At 36.6% G+C, this 24,856-nt stretch overlaps 1 protein-coding gene and 1 long non-coding RNA gene across 4 annotated transcripts in view; both read left to right on the forward strand.

Moving 5' to 3' along the window:
• Positions 1-2,428: 2,428 nt before the first annotated feature.
• LOC112056890 (uncharacterized) lies at positions 2,429-5,181 on the forward strand. Its single transcript, XR_002887632.2, has 4 exons — positions 2,429-2,510; positions 3,916-3,956; positions 4,504-4,616; positions 5,094-5,181. It is a non-coding gene; the product is annotated as an uncharacterized LOC112056890 (long non-coding RNA).
• A 19,132-nt stretch (positions 5,182-24,313) lies between these two features.
• LOC112055156 (uncharacterized) overlaps positions 24,314-24,856 on the forward strand; it is a 39,889-nt gene continuing 39,346 nt past the window's right edge. Inside the window, exon 1 of one of the 3 annotated variants that reach the window (XM_052887196.1) lies at positions 24,314-24,807. The gene's annotated coding sequence lies outside the window, so the exon portion shown is untranslated. The remainder of the gene's footprint in view (positions 24,808-24,856) is intronic. The other 2 variants (XM_052887195.1, XM_052887197.1) reach the window with 2 other exon arrangements.

The following is a 24,856-nucleotide window of genomic DNA, read 5'->3' on the forward strand; positions in this document are numbered from 1 at the left end:
GAAATAAATGTGCTGACGTTGTTAGTAAAAATAAACTACAATCGAAAATATAATTAATTTCTATATATAAAATATGTTTTTAAATTCTTGTTTTGTTTTAATCAAATTGTAATACTTTTATTAATATTGTAAACTTGTGTGAAGCAATTATCAATTTATTTTAATAAAGTTTGCCACTTTTTAATCTAATTTGAAACTAAAATTCTTATAACTTATGTTTGAGATAAGTATTGAAAAAAAAAAAAATAAACATACATACAGTCGAACGTAGAACCTCCTCCTTTTTAGAAGTCGGTTAAAAATACATGTTTTTCTTTTCTCTGTAATTTTACAAGGAAATTAAGCTACGCTGTTATCACAAATAAATAATTCATAAATAAGTTTAGCTCAGAGAAACATAAAACTTTATTTCGTTTGAATCGGATTTAGGCACACAAATAAATAATAGGTAGGCAATTTATTTGTTTTCTGATGTCCTTACTAATTGAAAAGATGTTTCACTATTCAATTATACTAATGGAATAGATGTTTCATCATTCAATTAGTATTATTATTATTTTTTTTATTTAATGAAAAGTTGAGTATGATCTCGTCTGATCGTTATGTGACAATGCAGTCTAATATGGTAACAGGTTATCTAGGAAGAAATTCGAGTTTACCCATACCTCTGACGATTTCTACGCAGCTCATACCGGATCGCAAAATCGGTTGTTGGTACTTTTAACGGAACGGTTGTGACTAAACACCACGGAAGCCTACCAACAGACCAAATATCAACCAACCTAAGACTAATAACCCATAGACCCGCAGCACCTAACAATTCTTCGCTCCAAACTTAAGCTACGCTAATTACCTTCGCCACACAAGCGTACATATCGTAGCGTAGCGATGTGTCAAGGGCTCCCATTTCGGGGCACATAAAACGACTTACGAATCCTGCGACTACACACTATCTATGTGTTGTAAATCTATGCAGCCAACTTAAGAAAAAAATTAAATTTAACCGCACTGAGGATCGAACCTCAGATCTCTCTATTGAAAACCACATTATTACCAGCTGTTGCAGAGATACCTGAAACGCCGACGTAAACATTCATAAAAAACACACAAGTTTTAAACGAACTCAAAAGTAATAAAAGAAATATGATTTGTTAATAGAAATATATGTACATATACCCTCATCTGTTATTTAATAGTGATTAAAATAAATGATAGATAATATTCACATTGACTCCATCGCACATAGGTTGCCTAGTTTTATTGCGGCCAAACAATAAAAAATATCAAATTTAAAACGGAAAATTGTTGGTCAACTTTTGCCCCCCTAGCCAAGTGGCTTGTTGACTCTCTTTCTACGATCGCTAACGCTTCGAAAACTAGAAAGATGTATGGGAATGACATTTGCTATCGACAGGTCACGTGATCAAGATCTGACATTCGCATCTCGTTAGTGATCGTATAAAGAGAATCGACGTGCCATTTGGCCTGTTCTTTAAAAAAATCGTTCACTAGGCGAAATAATATACCAAACAGAACTGAAAACGCATAGGTTAAAAAAAAAACGAAACAGAACTGAAAACGCATAGGTTGCCTGCTCTCAAGACGGCGCAACTATGGGGTTGCCTACATTTTGTATAGTTGGAATTTTGAATATGACGTGAGGAGAGCATAAAAAAGCTGAACTTAAAATTTTCGACCAAGATTTCTTATGTGCTTATTCCGCCATCTTGAAAAGAGTTTTTAATCCAGTTTGTTTTTTACAATAATTCTGTTCTCCGTTGAGATACGTAAATTTTGATGCAATACTATTTTGTTGCTTTTTTTACGAGCTACAATTAAGGTCTCTTAAATTTTTTACTTATCGTTCATTAACCATTATCATATATGGTATGGTATCATTCATGTTGTAAAAATTGGTGTATAAAAATCATGTAAGAAATATAAAATTTCAATAATTTTTGAAAGATTTTCTACCTATTTTGAACCAATTATACAAATAATATTTTAAAGTCAATCGATTAACGAAATATTGAAGAAAATGTCACTCCTCAGAGGTTTTTTTGTAAAATTTCGTTATTTTCTAAGTTATAGTCACTACAATTAACTTTACCTTTTTGACATTTAAAATGTAATGGGAATAAAAGGGAACCACAAATTTACACCGAGTTTTAGAGGGTATGAATATTTCCAAGTATGCGCAATGTCATCTTACACAAAATCGTCACTTAGCATTAGGTATACGAGACCGACTAAACAATTAATTGTCTCTTCATTATTGTTAAAAAGTAGATCAAGGGTAGAATAACATTTGATGCTAATTCCAATTTCAAATTAATAGAAAATAATAAACAATGTTCCATACATACCGCAGCAATTACCATTTGTATGGAAACCTGTAGTATATAACGCTCAGAGCGATGTTCACTGCACAGAACGTTTGCATTTAAGATAACAAAATGTCGTTCCGTGCTATATTCGGTTCAGCTGCAACCGCCTTCTTAATATTATTGGTAAGAAATTATTATTCACCGACTTCAAAAAACTGGTGTACCTACTCGATTCCACGCGTATGTTTGTTACCTCATAACTTTGACATTTAAAAACCAATTTTGAAAATTCTTTTTTTGTTTGAAAGAGTATACTTTTAGATTGGTCCTATTCTATTTTCATGAAAATCTGTTTAGTAGTTTTGTGTTGAAATCAAAATAACTGAAATACGTCTTTGAAGTCGGTTCCGTTTTTATATTAAATAGATTATTATTAATAAACTATTCTTTATTATCCGCTTATTTTAAAAGTCCTCTACAGGGCTAAGCCTCACTCCTTACAGAAGACGGGATATAGATTTTAGACCCATTACATATACTCGTTTTTCGTATTCGTTTTCCTAATGCGTTATTTCGATTTGGAATCCCGTAAGACAACCACAGATTTTGCGTTTTTCTTCATTCGGAATGTATAATATCGCAAGACGGAAGTCCTTGGTTGGGCTAATTGAGGTTTTTAATTGGTCCAGGTCTGGTTGATGTGAGGCTTGGGCCGTGGCTAGCCTCCAAACGATTTAGTGTCCAGTATGATGTCGTGTAGAAACCGAAAGAGGTGTGGATTTTCATCTAACTCCTATAAGTTAGCCCGCTTCCATCTTAGATGGCATCATCACTTGCCATCAGGTAAGGGCTAACTTGTAAAGAATATTAAACAAAAATCTCATACATGTTCAATCACAAAGTTAAACAGTCCACAGGAATGATAATGCTTTTGTATTTGAACCAACTGCGCGACTCTCACTATATTGATGAAGAAGTACGTAAAGTTTTACATAGATGGCGCCTTCAAACAATATTTTTCTTAGTTAAGTTATTTATGTAAGGACTGTTTGACAGTGAAAATGAAGTGAAAGGAAACCAAGGCATAGTAGGAATTTTCGTAAGGTTACCTGCAAACATGTTTCTCTGAAAAAGGCTATGATTTTTCGCTTATAGATGACCATTATTCTAAACTAACAACAATGCTCATTTATATGAACCGCAGACTGACACTATTAAAAATGTTATTTCATACTTATCATCATATTTAACGGCCTCCGTGGCGCAGTGGTATGCGCGGTGGATTTACAAGACGGAGGTCCTGGCTTCGATCCCCGGCTGGGCACGTTGAGATTTTCTTAATTTGTCCAGGTCTGGCTGGCGGGAGGCTTCGGCCGTGGCTATCCGCCAACCGCCAAGCGATTTAGCGTTCCGGTACGATGTCGTGTAGAAACCGATAGGGGTGTGAATTTTCATCCTCCTCCTAACAAGTTAGCCCGCTTCCATCTTAGGTTGCATCATCACTTACCATCAGGTGAGATTGTAGTCAAGGGCTAACTTGTAAAGAGTAAAAAAAAAAATACTAATGATGGATATTTTTTTCATCTAGATAAGTAGCAACGTGACGTGCCAACTGCCTTTGCCGATACCGTAAGTAGCCTATATATTTTTGAGGGGGGAGTCCAGTAATTACCTGAAGCAAGGGAAACAGGAAATCAAACTGAGTCTCACCCAATTTCACACATTCTCAACCGGGCGAGAGGTGGGGTAATTATTGACAATTGACAATAATCACGTTTTTTTTTCCACGCACCTACCATGTGATTTTAATTATTTGGTAAGGGTTCTTCTTGGACCAAGGCGTATTTAAAACCCTCTTAACTTTAATTTTAAGTTTTCGAGTTTAATTAACACCATTATCTAATAACATTACCTGATGTTTGTAAACTACGGCTAAAATAAATGAATTTTAACTTTGACTTATAACTCAGATATTTGCTAGTCTTATGAAAGAACTAGCACACGCCGTGTGGTCTCACCCGCATTGTTCCCGCTCCTATAGGAATACGGGGACAAAATATAGCCTACAGCACTCGGGTATAGCGTAGCTTCCCAACAGTAAAAAATTTTTTTACTGTTGGGAAAGATGAAGATGAAAGAATACATGTCAGTCCTACTTACTCTTCTTTGCTTTCAGTGCGACAAACAGCTCGCTGATCAACAGCTTGTTCCTCAACCACCTGGAGCACACGCTCGACCGCCTCACCGCGCTCAGCGAGGTCGCCAACCTGCTCACGGGTGGAATGGCGGGTAAGATAAATTAACTCTATAAAATATACAAGACTTACAATTCTATTGTAAAAATGATGCAACTCTGTTTTTTATTTATTTGTTTTCATCTAAAAGGGTCACACAATGTAATTTAAATGTGAATCGATTTCAACTAAGCAAGTATCATAAATGACGTTATCTACATGTTTTAATAGGAAATTTCTTGCTCATTGAGTAGATGTCTACATTTGATATATTGAGTTTTTTAAGACAGACACCCAGGACAACTCCAATGTTTAAGTTATTAATTTGGGGTACGATACATAATATACTTATAACAAAGATTGTTGAGATGTTATAGATGTTACAAAATAAAAAAAGGTTCGAAAAATTTTAAGCAATTAAATATATTCACATACCTTTCAGGGATATACAACATTTTCCAAACTAACGATAAATTCAATGATTTAGTTCGTTTATTAATTTTTAAATATTTACCAAACTATTTTGTTACAGGTCTCGATTAGATAATACCTACTGCGATGTGTGATGAAGCTTTTCTAAAGTGTTTTAATTTGGAAATCAATAAATGATTTTAATTATTTGGTCTGTGTATTCATTAATTCTTATCGGTCTCGGTCATCGGATATTAGAATATTTGATAAAGGTCATTAAAAGATTTTAGATTTGTCCTAACCTAAGCCCACCAACACGCATTGGAGCAGTATGGTGCGTCTAAGCAGTTTTCTGTGATCTAAGCTCCAAATCCCTTTTGCTATAGGGTGGAACCCTGCCTACAATAATTAAAAAAAATACAATTTTAATAATATTAGTGAAACAATGTTTAAAAGTTTAAAAAATGTATTTTATTAATAGGACGATTACTTGGCAATCAATAGTTATAATTTTAATAAGCGGACTGCCACAAGTTGCGTCTGTTTTTCAAAAAAGTCATCATGGATTTTTAAAATTTTACCATCAAATCATTGATTTTCCGGAATAAAAATCACATAGTTGTAATCAAACTAAGTGTTCATTCAGAGTAAATATAATTAATCTCCTGTCTAAATTTCTGTCTGGAATTTGAGGTGTAAAGGAGTAACAAATACGCACACACACACAAACGTTCACCTTTAAAATATTAGCGTGATAAACAAACATACATACTCTAAAATTATACTAATTACTTTTTTAAATAGATAGATCTAACACACTTCAAGTCCCTATTTGGCTGTGGAACCCTGAATAACAGGTAGTCTAATTTGTTTCTATTAAATGTTACTGACACCTGACCGCGCGGCGGGACAGGTGTCACAAACTTTTCTCATGAATATCACGATCGGTTTGTTTAGAGTTTAATTAATTTTTCAGATTATTTTAATTATGTATAAGGGCCTTCGTACACAAAGCACCGACAAGGCCGCTTCACAGTATTGTATAACATTTAGGACTTAAAACTTTGTTCTTGCGATTGGTTGCTTGCGTTTCTGCAAAGCTTGACCAGGTACGCTAGTATTATTATAAATACGGAAACTGTGCTGTGAACTTCGTCTAAATGGATTTCAGTTTTTAGAATAACTAGTCTAAGTCTAACTTAATATGAATGTTAATGTCGGTTTGTTTGTACTTTTGTAACGCTTTCTGAATTATTTGACCAATTTATAAATTTCTTTCACCAATGGAAAACTACATTATTAGCTAGTAGCATAGGCTTTATCCCCGTATATCCATGGAAATATAAACTGCAGGGGTAAAACCGTCAGTGTCTTCTCTCAATTAAAGAGCGGAGAAACGAGACCAAACGATAAAATCAATCAAGCTCTCTTCTGAATTGTGCCTGGTAATGATTGGAGAGCCGTTAATGATAATGATAATGATAAAGAGGAGATGATAAAGGTACAAATATCTTCAAGTATAAGCAGCACTTGTATGATCAAAATATTTATCTATACTAATATTATAAAGCTGAAGAGTTTGTTTGTTTGTTTGTTTGTTTGTTTGATTGAACGCGCTAATCTCAGGTACTACTGGTCCGCTATAGGCTACTGGAAAGCTATAGGCTATAAATTATCCCAGTATTCTTACGGGAACGGGAACCACGCGGGTGAAACCGCGCGGCGTCAGCTAGTTTATGATAATACTGGTCAAACAAAATCACCGATGTAGCTCAACGAGTCGCGAAGCTGAAGTGGCAATTAGCGGGGCACATACTTTGATACATTCTTTGGATGATAGGGGTCCCAAGATGATGGAAAGACGACCCCACACTAGAAAGCGCAGTGTTGGTCGACTCCCTAAGCGGGTCGCAGGGATTCGTTGAATGCAGGCGGCTCAAGTCCCTACCATAGGCTTACGTCCATCAATGGACGTCCATCGGCTGATATATCTAATGATGATGATGAGGATGATGATACTGCTCGGCCAGTCTTAATAGTCTATTACTATATTAAGACTACAATATACTACTATTGACTTACGACTTTAATAAATCAATTTATTAAAATAATAGAAGAAAATCTCAATATTATGTAGCCCACCCTAAACCCAAGACCTCATGATTCAAAAACGCCCAATCTAACCACTTAACCAACGTGGAAGTTATTAAAATAAGTTAGAAGAATAAAAAGTAAGGGGAAGGAGTTACAATATATAATAGTTAGTTAGGTCATGCTTTAAAAAAACATATTGCATCAACACGCCCCCGCCTTATCGCTTTTTAGTTTGTTCTGGAGTGCCGTTGCGAGGGCGGCAGGGCGGGCAGCAGGGCGGGCGGGCCGCACTGCACAAAAGCACACCGCGAGTGCCGCCGCGCGGCATTCCGCGCCGCGCTGCCGCTCGCATGCTACTGCCGCCCGCCGCTCGAGCAAACGCTGCCACTCGCCGCCCAAACCAGACTCTTCTGGCTTCTAACTGCAGCAGAAACTGAGGGTAAGTACAAAATACGATTTTCCAAACACGGGAAAAAATGATCTCTTACTAACTGATCTAGTGTTATTCCTATATAAAATTATAATTAAATAGAAATTAGTTAATTAACTTAGGTAATTACTTGTTCACTAATATGTACAGAAGTTCATTATAAATAGGGAATATTTTTTTTTTTATTGAGAAAGAATACAATATGGAACTTAAGCTAACTTATCCTAATAACTATACAAATCATGCCCACGTGGAATGGTGGCAAGAATACTGGTGAGAATAATTTATTTGTATTACTATTTTATTTATTTTTATTTATTTATTTATTTATTTTGCTGAGAACACATACATTCTAATGTATTCAGCCATTTCTGGCATACAACAGTTTATATTACAAATACTATTAACAAAATATAAAAAAAAAAAAATGACTTCAATAGCAGATGATTAATCAAAAAATAAAAATTAGAACAAGTAAAAAATTACAATCTGTGCAGGTACGAGTACTTATGTCAAATAATAATAATTAATAATATAATAATAATCTTTACAATGTCATAGGATAAACATAATTAATAAATACAAACAAAAAAAAAGCGTAAACTGACGAATCCTAACAACAACGTCAATAAGTTCCGATTGAAAATCTTCAATTTAGTATTTAATTAAATTAAATTTAATATAAATTTACTTCAAATTACAATTTCTTTTCTTGCTTTTTACGCTACACAGACTAAACAAAATAATATTCAGATAAGTACTTATTCAGTAACACAACCAATATTTACATTACAAAGTACAAATTACACTTGCAATAAATATAAAACTTACAAACCAAATCGAATAGAATGAATGTTACAGTTTTATAAACATACAAATTTTAGTGTTTGCTCGTAGCATCAAAATTACTTGTATATTTAGGCCTACTTGTAAGTAAATCTTGAATGAAATACATCAACAGAGCTCGTTGAACTCTTTTGACTGTACAACCAGTGGTGAGACTAAATCTGCCCCCGTACTGTGTCCGCCCGCGATAGTCCAAATCCTGACAAACTAAGTTCTAAATCCTGACAACCACTAATCTTATAAAGGCAAAAGTTTGTGTAGGTATGTATGTGTTTGTTATTCCTTTACGCTGCAGCTATTGAACCGATTAAACTGAAATATGGAATGGGAATAAATTTTACCCTGAATTAAGCACATAAACTACTTTTTACTCTAGAAAATCCATGGTTCCCGCAAGATTTGTAAAAAGTTAAATTTCATACGGATGAAGTTCAGCAAAGCAAAGCATAATTACGCATCTATAAAATAAAGTTTTGTACGGTATTTTTTTTCAAGAGTAATAATTGGTATGTATATTTATTTGTATCTGTACCTAAATATAAAAAAAACGAAAGGACGAAATCTCGAAACCGTTTGACGTAGAGAAATGAAATTGACAGGAAGGTACTTACTCGAATATTTTAATTAGTAGACGTACGCTTAGAACGGATTTTGCGATAGTACCGGTTCAAGGAGGTCTAAGGGCGGACGAAGTCTAGGCGATTATTATAGTACTAGCAAACACCCGCGACTTTGTCCGCGTGGAGTTCAGATTTTTCACAAATCCCGCAGGAACCATGGCTTTTTCCGGGATAAAAAGTAACCTATGTGTTAATTTAGAGTAAAATCTATTTCCATTCCAAATTTTAGCCAAATCGCTTCAGTAGCCGCAGCGTAAAGGAGGAACAAACACACACTAACACAAAAACTTTCGCCTTTATAATATTAGTGTGATAAAACAGACCTCAAAACTTAAACTGGTACTTCTTTGAATACTTTTGCCTGTATTTATATATGAATCATATTTTATGTTTATTTGTTCAAGCTTAAAAAATATAATTTTGAACAAAAAATTAACATTATAAACTGAAAAGTATTCGTCATAAAGTTAGAGATGTTTTGAAAAAAATATACAGGGTGTCCCGTCATTAATGGACAAAATGCAAATGGTAAATACACCATCTAATTATCTAAAACTAATTTGAATAGCTTTCCAAAAATCCCTAGGGTGACCAAATTACATTTTTTTTTTCGGATTTTTCAAAATTTACTATCTTGAATCAGTTTTTTTATTGCTGTAGTTGCCGGAATTAAGGTTTTGAAGATCTAATTTTTGTTAAACATTACGGATTAAATTTCTAATGCACAAATACTACTTTTGTAAATATTGTTTTGTACAAGAAGCTGCAAATGCAATAATTATTTTTCTTTGATTAAGATGACCCAATTAAAAAAATTGTCCTGTAAAAAAATATATATGGAGCTGAAGTGTACCATAATTTTAAAAATTGAGGTTTCAGAATCATTGAAAAAACTGATTTAAGATAAAAAATTTTGAAAAATCCAAAAAAAATATATACTTGGCCATCCTAGGGATTTTTGGAAAGCTATTCAAATTAGTTTTAACTAATTAGGTGGTGTATCTACCATTTTCGTTTTATCTAATAATTAGGGGACATAATATATAAATTCATCATGATAATGTAGATTTTCATAAGCAAGGACAGTATAAACTATAAGAACTCTTAAATGCATTATCAAAAAGTTACGTTATATGTTTTTACGTTTATATGAAGTCCATTCCATTGATATTAACATATTTTTGAGGCAAGTATTCAACAAAGTTGTACGTTTAAAAGTTCCCTAATTAATTGTTTGGTGTTTCATACGTTGGTTGGTGTTATGCTAATGCTTTAACTTTAACAACCCTTATGGAAGAGGGCACAATATTTTATAATTATTCTACGGCAAGTTATGGTTATAACCTTCACATAGTATAAAACAAAGTCGATTTCTCTGCCCTTATATCCCTATGTCCCTATATATGCTTAAATCTTTAAAACTACGCAATACGATTTTGATGCGGTTTTTTTTTAATATATAGAGTGATTGATTAGATTGGCGAAGCACATAGTTCGAAGAGCCGATGGCCGTTGGGGTCCCAAGGTGCTGGAATGGCGACCCCGCACTAGAAAGCGCAATGTTGGTCGACTCCACTTGACTGTAAAATATTCTTTCTTTTGTAGAAAATTTTCCGGTTATGCATATGCCAGACAAACACCAGTCTAAGAATTTTTTTTTAGTAACTAAGACAGCACAAATTATAATGTGATATCAAGAACTATTAAAAAACTGCATAATGGATTTTCATGCAATTTTTACCAATAAACTGAATTAGCATAAATATTTCAATAATAAAAATAAGCCGATTTATTAAACCACTTAAATTAAAAACACACAGCAAAGCAATTAATATACTTAATATTATAACTGAGGAAATAAGTTTGTCTATTACCTTCATATTGAACCGATATGAAAGAAATTTGGTATAGAATATTATAAACGAAAATTTGTATGGATGTATGTTTGTTTGGATGTTTATTACTCTTTAACGCCGCTACTACTGAAGGGATTTGATTAAAATTTGGAATGGAAATAGATTTAACTATGGAATAACACAAATGCTACTTTTTATCCCGAAAAAATCCATAGATTCCCGAGATTTGCGAAAACCTAATGATTTTTGATGGTATGAATGTTTGTTACTCTTTCACGCCTCGGCTACTGAACCAAACCACCTGAAATTTGAAGTAGAGATAGAATATAGTCTGGATTAACACATAGGCTACTTTTCATCCCGGAAAAACTCATGATTACCGCGTGATTTGTGAAAAACTGAATTCCACGCGGACGAATTCGCAAGCGGCCGCTAGTAGGTACATAGTATTTTGAAGAAGAACATTTCAAGAATGAACCTTTACAATGTTATAGCGCTAAGCTGCAAATTCAATCATTGTTTTAATATTTCTCCGAATCATTTCACCACACTAGAACCAGCGTGGTGGACTATTGTCCTAACCCCTCTCATTCTGAGAGGAGACTCGTTCTCAGCAGTGAACCGAATATGGGTGGAGAATGTTGATTTGTATCTATACTAATATTATGAAGCTGAAGAGTTTATTTGTTTGATTGAACGCGCTAATCTCAGGAACTACAGGTTTGATTTTAAAAATTCTTTCAGTGTTAGATAGCCCGTTTATCGAGGAAGGCTATATATATATATTATCCCCATATTCCTACGGGAACGGAAACCACGCGGGTGAAACCGTGTGGTGTCAGGTAGTAGTTAATAAGATAAGTTAGCTTAAATTTGTGACGTAACTTTTATGTTAAGTAAAGCATGGTCTGTTTGTATGCACTATTATGTATTATTGTATATTTATGTATTTAGGAATATGTATTTAAATTACTTAACTTTGTCTTATTTTTTGTGTGCGTATACCCGAATCTGTGCTTACGTTTTTCTCTTCCACAGTGGTTGTCTGGAAGAGATCGCTCATTAACGATAAGACCGCCATTTGTACATTAGTTTCCAAGTCTTATTATAAGTTATTGTTTATTTTTGTTTTTAATGTACAATAAAGTATATTTCTTCTTCTTCTCCCTCTTCTTCTTCTTCTTCTTCTTCTTTACGTATGTCTTTGTCGGCAGAGAGAGAGCGCGATGTGGCGCGGCGCGTGCGCAGTTACGCTACTGTGCGCCGCCCTCGCGCGCGCCGCTCCTCACCACCCCGCCGAGAGTCAGTATGCTACTAGTATAGTACTAGTAATAGTAGCAGTAATAGTAGTAGTCCGTGATAGCCCAGTGGATATGACCGATGCCTCGGATTCCGGAGGGTGTGGGTTCGAATCCGGTACGGGGCATGCACCACCAACTTTTCATTTGTTCACGTGTCTCAAACGGTGAAGGAAAAACATCATGAGGAAACCTGCATTCCAGAGAATTTTCTTAATTTTGTGTGTGTGAAGTCTGCCAATCCGCATTGGGCCAGCGTGGTGGACTATTAGCCTCAACCCTCTCATTCTGAGAGGAGACTCGTTCCCAGTAAGCTGAATATGGGGCGTTAATGATAATGATAGTTTACCTAGCTTGTGTTTAAAACTGGTGTGTGTCCCCAGTGTCGGCGTCGCCGTTCGTATTCGCGCGCTACGGCCGCTCGGCGCAGCACCACGCACTTACGCAGCGCGACCGGTGAGTGACGTCACTAAACTGTAATTTACTGTTAGTTTACGCTGAAAGAAAGGAATACAAAAATTGGTTAAAAAAGGAGCCACAAACTGACCAAGTAATCTCTCACATATAACAATAACTCATACACTCTTTGCCTTACTCTTTCCAGGGAGAGTACACGAATACACTACTTTGGGTCCCTTTTCGGGGCAATGGGTAACCTAACAATTCCGCCATCTTCTCAACTTCAACTGTAACTCAGAATATTTGAAAAGAAAACTCAATATCATTATTTTTGGCCTACTGGCCCTAAACCTTATTATCTGTATTCGAAAAAGCTCAAATTCAAATCATTTAGTCAAGCAAACACAATACAATTTGAAGAAATTTTCATTCTTTTTCTTTTCATGGATATGTTAACTGTGTAAAGGAAATTTGGAAACCTGGATTAATTCGTTGAAACCCTAGCTTTACGATAAATAGATCAGTCAAACTGAGAGGTCAAAATAAACCCCGCCCGTCGGTCTATACTGTTTCTGCCAAGGAATAATAAAAGTCATTTAAAAATAGTTCTTTTAAAAAGAAAACCCAAAGCTTAATTTTACGTGTTTTCAGTAGCCTTTGTAAAGACACAACAAACTTTGCCAATTGGACCAGACGTTGTTCAGTTATCACAGCGTCTGATCTAAGTTATTGTTTGCTAGCCAACTAACAATAACTAGTCGGAGAGGTACCCTAAGAAGAAGAAGCCAACTAAGCACTGAGCCATTGGACCACCTAGGTAGTACACAGGGCACCTACCCCATCGAACAAACGATATCACAGTAAAAGCGGCAATGAAACCGCCGTCACCGAGTTATGGGGCTGTAAAGAATATTGACTTCTCTTTAAACGGTGATTCAATTCAGACATAGAGATTTCACTCGCCTACCCTCGCATTTCAATCAATGTTATTTACCTTTTAGCTATTTTTAGCTATGAGCCTTGGTTTTTAACTTAAAGGTTAATTTTTTTTAAAGATAGCATGTCTGAGTCAAATTATCAACCATTTTTTTTTTGTATTCTTAATCATGTTTCTTCATGTTCAAAAACCATGCAAGAGAATAAATCATTCGAAAATCGACGCGAAAAATCAGTGCACGCTCAGTGTTTTTTTTTTTGTAGCTACTTTATTTGTGTTGCGATATAACAAATCTGTCACCAAAATAATACTGCTTGATCGATTATTTCCAATAAAAAGGCTTCATATTTTCTTTCGGAACTTTTTCCCAATGATCAATGTCACAAGTATACAGCGTTTAATAATGTTTCTCTGTACTAAATCTATTATGATAGTAGGTATACGGAAACTACATAAAATTTTGTTTAGTAATGTCAAAACTTAACGTGTACAGATACTTATTTGATTTTTGTGTATTTTTACAGTACTTTTGTCACCACCATGTCACCACAATTTTTTGGTAGATAATTCCATAATTTTAAGACATTCGTTATGTTGTCATAGTCATAGCTATCTTTTATGTTTATCGAGTACAGGTTCCAACTAGTGGGTCGCTATGGAAAACGTTCTCATCCAGTTGGTCAGCTGGACGCGCGCCTGGCGCTCGAGCTTATAGAGACAGCTCGCGGCAGTGACAGAGACAGAGCTCGTGGTAGCGGTACGCGCGAACAAGACAGCGCCATACAAGAGTGGCCTCGGTACGCGCCCTATCCGAAGACGTTGCTGAGAAGTTACTACAAACGGTACGATATAAAATTACCCGTGAGAGAAAGAAGCATATCGGCAGTCTAAAATTTCAATAATTTCACAGCCTCAGTTATGACTTAACTTTATTACTGCTCAAAGATTAGAGTATACTTAATACGTTATACGTATGCTGACTATTATACATGTGCTTCATTAACTGCACAATAACTTATGAGATGGCTAATAAAATATTAAACACGTGACAGCCCTGGCGGCAACCGCAGAGCGTCGCGGGGCGTTACAAGCTGGAAGGGGAAGTTTACGATGCGGCGTTAGGGTTGCCCATCAAAAGTATTTATTTTATACTTTTATTTATGTTTACGGTAAAAGTCTGACACGAGTGATTGTTGTTCTTATGCTAGAATGTTTTGAGGAATCATATCATATCTAATACAGTTTTTCTTCGACAGGGCTCCAGAGGTCGTGAACATATCAACGGAAAATTAGTTATTTAAAACATACCATCTTAATATATATTTAAGCAGTAGATAGTTACTTGTCAGTACTACTACATCCTTAAATAGTATTTATTACTCTGTTACACCCTATCTTATTATCACACTCTTCTATCGGCGCCTGCATCGACATCCACGTTTGCGTCCCGCGTTTCGCGTCTATGTCAGCATCCACGTATGCCGTATCCATCGCCCACGACGCGTCTTACTGTGCATCCATCGCCCACGTTGCGTCCTGCGTCCTAATGGCGTTGCATCTACATCTATCTGTTAATCTTCATCAGCTGTAGCACGCTGATAATAATAATTTGATCAGAATTTGAAGCATTCTTTGTATAGTCAACGAATAATTGCTAAAGTGTATTAAAAAAACAACACGATAAAATTGTTGGAATTGTAAAACATGTAATTTTTCGTGCAAATATCATAAGTTAAACATCAACCCCCTATAATTAAACACATAAGGGGTTAATATTTTGAGTGCACATTTTAACATCATTCATTTAAATTCCTAAAACTATACTTTTTTAAGTGATTTTTCCATTTTTAATTATCTTGACTAAGTTATCGAGGCGATGCTATTGTCTTCTATTTTTTTTTTGTATTTTCATTATTTTCTTAAAGTGTTTTAAGTTACGCTAATTCCAAATTACATGGCTGGGAATTTGGGGTTAGCCGACTAACTTGGCGAATGCACAAAATTTGTAATAAAATTGAAATTTTTCTTTCTTATTCTGTATTGGAAAGCGTCGTGATTACGCACGATAATCTAGTTATAATATGTGTTTTTTATACCTACCTTGTCAACAAAAATAAACTAATTTATAAAATTACCACGTTTATAACAATGTATACGATATATAATAAAACCGATATAACTGTAATAAAATGTGTTTTTATGTAAACTTTATATGCACTACGATTTCACTTGCGTACATCTCATACCTACCTGTCGGAATATCTGGGTAAAATTTAGACTATGTATCAGGTCATAAGCTATCTTTATAGTCCGTACCAATCTCCAAATTTCATCCCAATCAGAGAATAAGTGAGTCTATAGATATTAATTATTAAAATCATTTTCTGCTTGTTACAATAGGCCATTCTGTCTTGTAGAGCCATGTGGAGCTTATACGAGAATATACCAGTAGCAAAGAAGCGTACTTACCTTCGTCAAAATTTCATCCTTCGCCACTGGTATATTCCACACTGTTTCAATGCGGGTGATAATGTTAATTTCTTTAACGGCCACTGTCAGGTGTTACTGATAATGACCGGGGTCGATTGCATTAAGTGCTCTGCGTAGCACCACCAACCTCCCAACTAAAATAAAGGAAAGCATGCTACTATGTCGTGGCCCGATATTTTTCAGTCTGTTTTTCATATGACCGTCTCCATGGCGCAGTGGTATGCGCGGTGGATTCACAAGATAGAGGTCCTGGGTTCAATCCCCGGCTGGGCAGATTGAGGTTTTCTTAATTGTTCCTGGTGGGAGGCTTCAGTCGTAGCTAGTTACCTAAAGACGTACCGCCAAGCGATTTAGCGTTCCGGTACGATGTCGTATAGAAACCGAAAGCAGTGTGGATTTTTCATCCTTATCCTAACAAGTTAGCCCTTCCATCTTAGATTGCATCATCACCTACCATCAGGTGAGATTGTAGTTAAGGGCAAACTTGTAAATAATATAAAAAAAAAGTTAAGAAGCCAGTTAACCACTAGACCAACTTGTTTTAATAAAAAATCAAATCGATGATAAATAAGTAATTAATAATGAAATCAGTTTTTTATCATCGCTATCACATAGAGTGGTCACGGTAGCGCGCTTTTGTTCGCCGAAGAGCTTTGTAGAAATATCACGCAAATCTAGTGGAACTATCAGGCAACTGTGACGGAACTATCGGTCGACTGTAGCGAAACTGATTGATACTTACATTGATATCGCACCAGATAAAGCGAGGCAATAGCGTAGCTACCCAGGGACTAGGCGGTGCAGTGACCTTCGGCCTCGGTTTAGTCCGAGGCCTTCAAACTCAGGGGGCCCTCGAATCCTTACCAGAAAATCGGGATCGAACTGAACTTGTAGAATTTGAGAGCTGGTGATAAAGTACCTTGGCATTTTTGAGTATTTTTATATATTTAATATGTTTACTTGGTATAATCCAACCAGTTTACATAGTATCGGGGCCCCATCTTTTTTAATTTCCACCAGGGCCCCTGGTTACCTAGCTACAGCACTGAATCGAGGGATCGATCAACTGTCGTGTTGAACTGTGTACGTGGCGGCACCTGAACTGGGTCCTAACTGAAAATCAGTGCTGCATACTTTTTTTATTGAAAGTATGCGGCAAAATGCTGAGTTGGGGCCTTTTTCTAGGTTGTGCCACATATTACAGGGAATTCTTTAGTGCTCCACTGTTTGAGTGGACAGTTAAGCCATAATATGTTATAATTTAGATTTAATGTGATATGTGGCATTACTTAAAAATAAAGATCTTTTCTTTCTTTCTTTCTTTCTTCTATCAATCCCCCTGCATAGTGCCATAACAATAAGTATGGTCAAAATTGTCTTAAATTTATTTTTTTTTAATTTCAAATGTTTTTTGCCTAGAGTTTGCTTTCAGTTGACCTGTATACCTGTATACCCATATATTGCAGTCCATTAAACTAATTTTACAAGTAATTCTTAAATAAACAAATATTCTCTGGATGCAGGTGGCTTAGCTTCGTGATGTTTGGAATACTCTACAAAAGGCCTATGTATGAATGCCTATGTCCTACAGTGGACGCCTATTGATGATGATGATGATGATGAAATATGTCACTTTAATCGACTCTCAAATCGGACTTCGCGAAATTTTGGATGGTGGGAGGCTTCGGCCGTGGCTAGTTACCTCCCTACCGGCAAAACCGAAAAGGGTGTGGATTTTCATCCTCCTCCTAACTACTTAGCCCGCTTCCAGCTTAGCTTCCAGCATCATCACTTACCATCAGGTGAGATTGTAGTCAAGGGCTAACTTGTAAAGAATAAAAAAAAAATAGTATTGAACCTTGGCTCCTTTTTACATTGTTGTAGGTTTTTATTGGAACATAAATCATATTATAGGGATCAAATCGTAATGGAGTCATAGATAAAGTGGAGTGGTGATTGTTTTAGATTGTCTGTAGTAAAATAAAGTTATCTATGATTGCTGAATGTTGTAAGCGTAGTGTTTAACATCTGCTTACTTACATTAGCTTTTAATGATTACATAATTATGTATAGGTAACTAGCATACGCGCACGACTTCGTCCGCATGGAATTCAGTTTATCACAAATTCCGCGGGAACCATGGATTTTTCCGGAATGAAAGTAGCCTATGTGTTAATCTAGAGTAAAATTTACGTCCATTCTAAATTTCAGACATATCGCTTGAGTGGCCGCAGCGCGACGGAGGAACAAACATACACACTTACACACACTTTCACACAAACTTTCGCCTATAAAATATTAGTGTGATAAATCCTAGTTATAATAGTTTCACGTTGGATAAGTAAGTTTGCTTCGATGTTAAAATTCATAGCATGCTTTGCTTTAAATCGTGAAATTCAGGCAACTTTTACCTACCCAGAAAAAATCTTGCATACAGGGACAGAAAACATATGACAGCTAGGCTATTCTGTAACGATAATTTTATAACTCGCAAGTGCAAGTTTCGAATTCACCTCTATCTCTCTCTGTTTAACACAATACTATAGAATGAGAAAGAGCGGTGAATTTAAAACTCGCACTTGCGATACAATAAGTCGTTAGAGAATAGCCGTGCAGGTAACCAAAGAAGTAACTACCTAGTACAGGCTCCTAGTACGTTCAATCTTCTTCGTGTCTCCTCTTAAAAACTCGACATTGGTGATGTATATTAAACTGATTTGGATAAAACCCAGAATGTTGGGCAAAAGAAAAAGATTTTGTAGCTGTATAGAGTTAATGGTTAACGCTTTACAATAAGGTTGTTTACATTTTCTATGCCTATCGTTCATTGTTATTGAGATATCGTTTGAAATAGTCAAAACATTTCCGTTACCGAGCCAATTTGGCTGTAGTAAAGGCGCGTAATTAGTTTGTCGCCAACCTCATTCTTGAGAACGAGATCGATGTATGTAGTCGACGATTGAATTGGTCGATAATATGAAATTAAGCTCTTCTAAGTTAATTTACATTTCCAAATGTTTATAGCAACTGGAAGAGTAGGTTTATGACCTGACTCCCACGTGTCGATCCCGAAGTAAAAGCTAGTGATACAACAAATACAAGTAGGAGTGATATAAAAACATTAATCCTGTCATGATCGACGAGTTAATATTTGCACGGGCGGTGCGGAGCGCGGGGATGTTTAACATCGTTGTTTTATGCGACAATAGACCGGTACACATTTGTCTCGCGAGACACGCTACGTGTTTACACCGTAGTGTAATATGTAAGTATCTCGGTGTAATATTTACTTTTTTATGCAAATAGGCTCGCGTTTGACGATGATCAAACCTAATGGTACCTAATGGTAATGTAGATACAATCTTATTTGACGGCCTCCGTGGCGCAGTGGTATACACGGTGGATTTACAAGACGGAGGTCCAAGGTTCGATCCCCGGCTGGGCCGATTGAGGTTTTCTTAATTGGTCCAGATCTGGCAGGTGGGAGGCGTCAGCCGTGGCTAGTTACCACCCTACCGACAAAGACGTACCGCCAAGCGATTTAGCTTTCCGGTACGATGTCTTGTGGAAACCGAAAGGAGTGTGGATCTCATCCTACTCCTAACAAGTTAGCCAGCTTCCATCTTACAAAGAAAGAAAGAAAGAACGAAATAAAGAAAAATGCGTTTATTTCGAAATTATGCCACACATCACAATATCTCCAGTACACCATGATATCCAGGACAATATGCTGCCATATGTGGCATAACCCAGAAAAGATTAGATTACATCATCAACATCTTCGAACAGTGCGTGTTGCCAGTGATGACCTATGGTTCCGAGACTTGGTCGCTAACTATGGGCCTCATAAGAAGGCTCAGAGTCACACAGCGGGCGATGGAACGAGCTTTGTTAGGAGTATCTCTGCGTGATCGAATCAGAAATGAAGAGATCCGCAGAAGAACCAAAGTCACCGACATAGCTCAACGAGTTGCGAAGCTGAAGTGGCAATGGGCGGAGCTCATAGTTCGAAGAGCCGATGGACGTTGGGGTCCCAAAGTGCTGGAATGGCGACCCCGCACTAGTAAGCGCAGTGTTGGCCGACCCCCCACCAGGTGGACTGACGACATCAAGCGAGTCGTAGGGATTCGCTGGATGCAGGCGGCTCAGTATCGTGATGTTTGGAAGTCCCTACAAAAGGCCTATGTCCTGCAGTGGACGTCCATCGGCTGATATGATGATGATGATGACATCATCAACTTACCATCAGGTGAGATTGTAGTCAAGGGCTAACTTGTAGAGAATAAAAAAATGCTATTAGTAGGTAGGCATACGGTGTGAGTGGCGGCCGTCACTCTAACAGTCCCCGGGGCGTGCGCTCCGCAAACAAAGCCGAGCGATGGTCGACAAATCTGCGCTCACTCGACAAATAGTAACAAATATTTTATTCTTGAACACACGCCTTCGCAATCCTTGGCAGGTTTAAATTAATTCTCAGGTTTGACTCTAGCCCGATTTGGTACAATATTCAACTATTAGTGAAAACAATACTGCTGTCGGAATTTTTTGATGACTTCACCAAGCCGCAGTAAGTACCTAGTAGTTATAGATTTCTTCATAAACTGGTAAGTTCGATTTAAAGGAAATATTTACTTAAACGGTAATTTTTCGTAGAAGTTAACGCAATCTCAAATCTTAGACTGCATCAACATTTAGGTAGGTAGTTAGGTACTATACTAAGTAATAAATTCTAGGGATACCCTAGCAAAGCAATATCAACATTTTCAAGACATTAATTACCTTCATCTTACAGAAAATTTAATATTCTTGGCCTTTCCTTCCTATAAAATGAATGCAGGTTTTTATTAGACTGCCACGATATAAATGTCCCCGCATTGAAAGGTAATCGTCAAAGCTTTCATAATAATTCATGATTGATTAAAGTTGTACGGTTTCTCGATTTGCCAGACTAGTAAGTAAATACTAACCAAGTACTTTAAACTTAATTAAGTTCGTATTTATCGACATTAAAATACTTCCTACGAATACGACTTATTCCCTATGCTATATTTGCATCCGTGTCCAAATTCATATGCTGAGCTGGGGCCATTTTCTGGGTTATGCCACACATCGCAGGGTATTGTCCTGGATGTCCTGGTATACTGGAGATATTGTGATGTGTGGTATAATTTCGAAATAAACGCATTTTTCTTTCTTTCTATCCTCACTCTGCAATTTTATGTCATTTTGGATCCGAATATTAGTTTTAACCACGGCCACTGGGGCAAATAACCACAAAAACGGTCGGACCCATCACCGAGGGGTGGTGGTTCTATCCCCGCCCCGTTGGTCCTTTGTCGTACCTACTCCTAATACAGTCTTTCCCGACTAGTTGGAGGGGAATGGGAATATTGATCATATTCAAAAAGATATGTTGGCAAATATTCTTTTTAAAAAAAAATGGACAATAGCGCCATTATGTAACTGTCTATTCTGTTATGTTTATCTCTTTGTTTTACACTAAACTATAGACAGAGAGAGATCAAAAATACAGAACATCGCTACTGATCCCAGGCAGCCCACAAACCTGATTGGTCAACAGACGAATTGGATTCTCACGAGAGAGGCTCTTAGAGTCCGTCCCATTAGTTACTCCATGTATGTAAAGCTTCTACATTTGGCGCGACCTTTTGGACCTCCAACGGAGGGTGCTGTGGATGGCCAATCGGTCACATGGAGTGCAGTTGGTGTTGACGACAAACGTTTACAGCTATGTCAGCTAACGTTCGTTGTCAGCGTTGGATGATCGAGGGTGGGAGGAAGTATTCGCATCCCTGTCCTTCAGAGGTCCTGTCGATGGTAAACGGCTAATGTAATAGATGATATTGCCCATTTGAGAGTCCCCGAGTTGGTTGGGCCATGATACGGTCTCGTAGTTTGTACAATATCTATTTAATACGAGAATATGAAAGCACTAGCCAAAGCCCAGGCAGGTGAAATCAGACAGTTCGGCCTGAGGCCGTGGATATATATACTTATGTATATAAAATGCCCTACCGAAGCTACTGCTAGAGTTTAAACCACAATTTTTCCGCCGAAGGTTGGGGTACGCTAAGCCACGGCTGGAAAGCAGCAGGAGGCCGCACCCTATGTACATAACCCTTGGAGTGCCCTTTTCAACTGCATATAGCCTATACATTTGGACATTTAGGCCGACCTTAGATTAGATTTTTAGATGTTATTTTTTTACATTTAGGTACGCAATTTCTACTCACTGTATCTATTTTACGCTAATGTTTTGTGTATACAATCGATAGGTTTTTAAACGAGCTAACGATTCAAACTTAAATGAAAGTTGTAGCTATTCTGAGTCAAAAGTTATACTAGCAAATTTCAAAATCCGACAAAATGACCTCAAATTATCAGCGCTTTACCTCAAATTATCAGCGCTTCCCTCTATTTATTAATTTACTCTTTGCTCTCCGTTGCTTATGACCAGAATTTTAACTTACCCTAAAAATTCTTTGATTCTTCAGCTATTCAATTACATTTTGGATAGATTTGATAGTTAGGTACGCGTACCAAGAGAGTAATAAATTCTTTGGTTACGCAGCTGCAACAGCAAACTTATATATAATATACTGTTATACTGAGAGCAAACCTATTATCTATGTATCTGTATGGAGCAAACTGTATCCCCATCCCCCGATTTTGTTACATTCGTTTTTTTGAAATAACGCCCCACTATGGATGCAATTCATAGATTATACTACGATTCGGTACAAGTATGATGTAATTTCAAAGACGTATTCAAGTCTAAATATTAAAAAAATAATTTTCGGAGGGCATATCAAAAGTACTAAAATGGCGCTCAATAACATGACTGTGGCATAAATAACATAAATTATTCGAACATCCAACAGTGGAGTTGTCACATCAATTAGTCGACACACCGCACCGACACCTGCGCTGAGACGGAGTGGTGTGTGCTGGTGATGGATGGCAAACCTAATGATCCAGATGTTATCTATCTTTTATAACTTATAGTAGGGGAGCCAGGTCTACTAAACTTTCAGTTACTATATCGTCAAGGGGAGCGATTATATCTTCTAGTAGATTATGGAAGGAATATTATTACCTATTTATTAACTAGCAGACGCCGCGCGTTTTCACCCGAATGGTTCCCGCTCCCGTAGGAATGCGGGGATACAATATAGCCTACTAGTGGACGCCCGCGACTTCTTCCCCGTGGAAATCAATGTAAACTTTCAAGCCCTATTTCACCACTTTAAGGGTTGAGTTTTTTATGAATATGAATTATGAACAAAATTTTAAAACTGTAACTCTAAAAGTGAAGGGCTTTCCATACAAACTTTCAACCCCTATTTCACTCCCTTCTCATTTTATTTTCGCAATAAAAAGTATCCTATAATCATCTCCGCATTATGGTCTTAAACCGTGCTAAGTTTCATTTGAATTCATTCAGTAGTTTCAGCGTGATGCCCGAATAACAAAAACGGAGGTCCTGGGTTCGATCCCCGACTGGGCCGATTGACGTTTTTTATTGATCCAGGTCTGGGTGGTGGGAGGCTTCGGCCGAGGCTAGTTACCACCCTACTGACAAAGACGTACCGCCACACGATTTAGTCAAATTGTTACGTTCTACTAATGTCTCTCTTTGCTTTGGGTCTCAGCCTTACTAGCGCGGGAACTGGACATAATTATTAGGTATTTATCCGTTACAGTGCTGTCGATCTTATTGACAACTTTATCTTTTTAATTAACAATGGAATTAGTACCTACAATGCAATTTTTAACTTCCAATTACGTTTTTCAAGTTGTCAAGATAATGCTAGGATTATACTTTGTGTTCACGGGGTCGACGTTGAATTGGCCGGTAAGCATTCCCGTTTAGGAGGAAGAACACCATAAACAGGATGGAGAAGATAGTTTGGGCAATAGAAAAGGATATGGGAAACGGAGCCTCGGTCCAATCTACACACAGAGAGCGATCTCTCATTCCAATTTTGTTTAGGTGGACTAATTAAATAATAAAGACCCGGTTCTCTAGACGTTACCCTTCTGTCAAAGAGTTAAACGATATGTATAATGGTGTTAAATATTTCCAATGCGACATTCATCCCCTTAAAAAAACGATATACAATTATTTTGTTAGTGAATTTCAGTGTGAAGCAAGTCCATAGCTAATTAGTCTATGGTGTGAGGATTTGGGTTATTTTTCGCCCCAATTTTTGGAAAATTTGCTTCGATTTGTAGGGAATTAGTCTAATAGATAAGCAAGCTTCTGTGCTTAATATTTTGTCTGTGTCTATTATGGTTTATGTCTCTATGTTAATAATCTGTGGTATAGGCTTTATTTGAAGTCTGTGGTTCAAGGTTTATCTTGTCTCTTGATGGGCAAAATATAAATTAAAAACAAAAATCAAAATACAAAGTGCAAAATAATGTTAAATTATCATGTGAATAATTTTCATTTAAATCGTGTTTTGCGATTTACCTGTTGACACAGTAATTTTTATAGCAAAGTGATAATACGATAAGTTTGTAAGGTTTGTAACTAAAAATTGTTTTAGTGGTGACAGCTTTCATAATCTAGTAAATTAAAATAAAACTGTGGTTATGAGAGGTATTGTGCATAAACCAGATAATTTATTAAGCCTCTATCGCCCTAAATTAACAAAAATAGTTTTGTAGTGTTCGGCTATTGTATTGACGTTAACCATATCAAGATTTTTGCTTTCATCAGCTATAAATTGCACTACTTTTCGCCGGTATGTTCTGTTCGTGTTTAGGTCAAGATAAGGTAGAAGAAACATTCATGATTTTGATTATACTATTAATTGTGGTGTGATTTTTTTTTAGACGGTAAGTCAATACATACTGTTTAATCCCGTAGAAAGCTTCCACCTTCACA

This window comes from Bicyclus anynana, chromosome 18 (assembly GCF_947172395.1).
Source record: "Bicyclus anynana chromosome 18, ilBicAnyn1.1, whole genome shotgun sequence".
NCBI classification, from domain to species: domain Eukaryota; kingdom Metazoa; phylum Arthropoda; class Insecta; order Lepidoptera; family Nymphalidae; genus Bicyclus; species Bicyclus anynana.